Source organism: Mus caroli, chromosome 1, assembly GCF_900094665.2.
Source record: "Mus caroli chromosome 1, CAROLI_EIJ_v1.1, whole genome shotgun sequence".
NCBI classification, from domain to species: Eukaryota; Metazoa; Chordata; class Mammalia; order Rodentia; family Muridae; genus Mus; species Mus caroli.
The window spans coordinates 101398542-101402790 of NC_034570.1; positions in this window are offsets into that span (position 1 = coordinate 101398542).

Here is a 4249-nt window from a genome sequence, read left to right on the forward strand (position 1 = left end):
TACTTCACCGAAGCTGTTTATCAGGCTTAGGAGTTCTCTGGTGGAATTTTTAGGGTCACTTATATCTACTATCATATCATCTGCAAAGAGTGATATTTTGACTTCATCTTTTCCAATTTGTATCCCTTTGATCTCCTTTTGTTGTTGAATTGCTCCATCTATTTTAATTGAGAGTTTTGCAGGGTATAGTAGCCTGGGTTTGTACTTGTGTTTTCTTAGGGTCTGTATAACATCTGTCCAAGATCATCAAGCTTTCATAATCTGTGATTAGAAATCTGGTACAATTCTTATAGGTCTGCCCTTATATGTTACTTGGCCTTTTTCCCTTACTGCTTTTTGTTTTGTTTTGTTTTGTTTTGTTTTGTTTTGTTTTGTTTTGTTTTGTTTTGTTTTGTGCATTTGGTATTTTGACTGTTATGTAAAGGGAAGTATTTGTTTTCTGGTCCAATCTATTTGGAGTTCTGTAGGCTTCTTGTATGCTCATGGGTATCTCTTTCTTTAGGTTAAGGAATTTTTCTTCTATAATTTTGTTGAAGATATTTACTGGTTTTTCAAGTTGGGGATCTTTGGTATCTTCTAAACTTATTATCCTTATATTTGTTCTTCTCATTGTGTCCTGGATTTCCTGGACGTTTTGAGTTAGGAGGTTTTCACATTTTGCATTTTGTTTGACTGTCATGTAAATGTTTTCTATGGTGTCTTCTGCACCTGAGATTCTCTCTTCCATCTCTTGTATTCTGTTGGTGATGCTTGCATCTATGACTCCAGATCTCTTTCCTAGGATTTCTATCTCCAGGGTTGTCTCCCCTTGTGATTTCCTTATTGTTTCTATTTCAGTTTTTATATCCTAGATGATTTTGATCACTTCTTTCACCTGTTTGGGTGTATTCTGTAATACTTAAGGGATTATTGTGTTTCCTCTTCAAGGGCTTCTAGCTGTTTACCTGTGTTCTTTTGTATGTTTTTTTTTTAATAGGAGTTATTTATGTCCTTCTTAAAGTCCTCTATAATCAACTTGAGATGTGACTTTAAAATCAGAGTCTTGCTTTTATAGTGTGTTTGGTTTTCCAGGGCTCACAGTAGTAGAAGAACTGGATTCTGAAGATGCCGATTGGCCTTAGTTTCTGTTGCTTATGTTCTTAACCTTGCATCTCCTCATCTGGTTATCTCTGGTGTTAGTTGTTCTTGCTGTCTCTGACTATGGTTTTTCCCTCCTGAAAGCTTATGTGTCAGTACTCCTGGGAGACCAGTTCTCTATGGGAAATTTTGGGGTGTTGAAAGCTGTGACGTGGGATCAGCTCCAGGGTGCAGATGGAAACCGGAAGGATCCTGTTCCAGGCTGCTCCTTGTTTCCTTTTACTGACAGTTTGATTTGGGTTCCTCTAAGCAGAAGTGGTGGTCTTACCATTGCTCACAAGAGTCTCTGCACCCCAGTGAGACCAGCTCTCTCTTGGAGGTATTTGGTTATGCAGTGCTGTTGCACAGAATCAGCTGCTGGAGCATACAGAAACTGGAAGTGTCGTCCATTATTTAATTCCTAAGGTAGAACAGCAGTTCTGCCACAGGCAGCCCCACTGCAGGCAGGGGAGGGGAGACCTGGTACAGGGACATGAAGCTACAAGGGGGCTGCCCTCCAAGTCTGATTCTGTTATCCTTTCCTTGTGAGCACCAGGACTGGTTGGTGATGAATGAAACAAACCTCATCACTACTGGCCTTTTACCTCTAGTGACCCTTATTGTGAACAACTTTTACAGGTTACCTTCACCAATGAAGACAGGGGAAAATATCCAGTCAGAGGCCAGTAAGCTGGTTCCTGGCCATACAGAGATCTACTCTAGTAACCAAGAAGGTATTGATGTTTGCTTTCCCCCCGACTCACTAAGACTGAGACTTTAACTTCATTAAGGTAGAAAGAGACTCTTGGTTTACCATCATTCTCTGCTGGCAGGTCTCAAAGTAGCTGAAAGACAGCACACCAATTTGGCCAAAGTATATGACATTAAGCAGAGAGAGAAATTAGAAGAAAAGAATCCGAGAGACAGTGGCAGATAAGAAGCCAATGATGGGATAATGGGAACAGACTTGTGACCTGGCAAAGATCTAGCTGGCAGTCACAACCACACCAGAGAACAGTAGAAGACCTCTGAAATATATGGCTTCTTAAAATAGAGACAATCGGGACACCCCCCCCCAAGAAAATCCCTTATTGGTAAAGAAAAAGAAGGCTATCCAAATGCTGGAGTGAAAAAAAAAAACATTAAAAGCCCAGTGTCAACCTAAAAATAATGGAGAAATCCACCAACTTCCTTGTTAATTAATAGAGTTCAAATTTCTATTTTGCTGAAACCTAAAGATAAATACTCTTTAACAGTTTAAAAATATCTTCCTGGTATCAGTAAAACCAAAACAAAAGTGTCTAAAAAGAGATCTAGGACCTCTTGGAGGCCCTGAAAAATTTGGACTACCATGCCTCCACTAAGACAGCCCTACTCTGTCATCTGCTGGTATCCTCCCTAGACCCAAAGGCTGCATACTCTGACTCTGGTCATCAGCCAGTGGCTTGCCTGTCAAAGAACTATGATCCAGATGCCAGACACTGACTCTCCAACCCCAACTCCTTTTTACCACAATGACCTCTTGGTTAGTGACTCATTGCCAGTCTCTCCTCTCTAATGCCCCCAGGATAACTTTTCAGCTGCCCAGCTGCCTCACTGCCCTGCTTATCTAGATCTCTATGGATCTTCTGCATGACTGGATATTTTGGACTATACCCATTGGACCAGAACAGATCTTCAGGATAGTCCCTTGATGGATGTAGAGATAATGCAGTTCACCAAGTAACAACAGCCTCATTTAAGATGGACAGAGGCATGGGATGGCAGCAGTGGTCTCAGACAACAAGATCATATGGCCAGAGACAGTCCTGACAAGAATGTTGGCCCTGAAAACTGAACTGGTAGCTCCAACCAAGGCATTAGCACTGCAAAAAGATGAGAAACACAGATAGACAGTGTGTCTTTGCTACTGCTCATGTCCATGGAGCTATTTATAGGTAAAGAGTCCTGATGGGAGAAGGAAAGACTATCAAAAATAAAGAAGAAATCCTCTCCCTCTCTCCATGGGGCCTAAAAATCAGGCCATCATTCACTACTTAAGACACCAGAAAAGAAAGGACCCAGTTTCAGAGGACAATAGAGCAGATCAAGGAGCCCATCATGCTGCACTAGAAGTCAGGCATCTCTTGCCCCTAACTTCCTTGGATCTGGGGGATTCTATACTCAGCGACTACCCTAAGTATTTAACAGGTAACATAATCTATGCTAGAATTTTTCCCATGTCACTATGTTATGATAGACTGTGGAGAACCTGTTGTGTAACAAACTCATTGTGCATATTTCATGTGACCCACTACTCTTCCCACATGGGTGTCCAGAGAGTAGAGGATTGTTGTGTATCCAATTATATGGTCAATTTTAGAGAAGGCTTATATTCTTTTGGGGTGAAGTGTTTTGTGGATATCTATTAAATCCATTTGATTCTTTTTAGAGAAACGGACCTAAGTTTGAACTCAGGAAAACAAGGTCCCTATACTATAGAGCTGCACCCATTTGCATTTTCTTGGGTGTAATTACCTTTTTTGGAGTGGAGTTTTGTTTCTAGTGTCCTCTGTAGGGCTTCATTACTAGAAAGATAGTGTTTAAATTTGGTTTTGTCATGGAATGGCTTGCTTTTTCTATCCAAGTTGATTGAGAGTTTTGCTTGGTATGCCTGATCTGGCATCTTTGTTTTCATAGGTTCTGTATGACAGCTGTCTAAGATCTTCTGCCTTTTATCGTTTTTCTTGAGAAATAGTTTGTAATTCTGATAGGATAGCTTTTATATATTACTTGACCTTTATCCCTTAAAGTGTTTAATGTTGTTTCTTTGTTCTATACATTTTAAGTTTTATTATTATATGGCAGACAGATTTTCTTATTTGGTCTAATTTGTTTGGAGTTCTCTAGTGTTCATGTACATTTGTGGTCATCTCTTTTTTATGTTAGGAACCTTTTCTTCCATGATTTGGTTTAAGATGTTTTCTGGCTCTTTAAACTAGAAATCCTAAAAGCGCTAGAACAAAAGGAAGCAAATTCACCCAAGAGGGTTAGAAGGCAGGAAATAATCAAACTCAGGGGTGAAATCAACCAAGTGGAAACAAGAAGAACTATTCAAAGAATCAACCAATCAAGGAGCTGGTTCTTTGAGAAA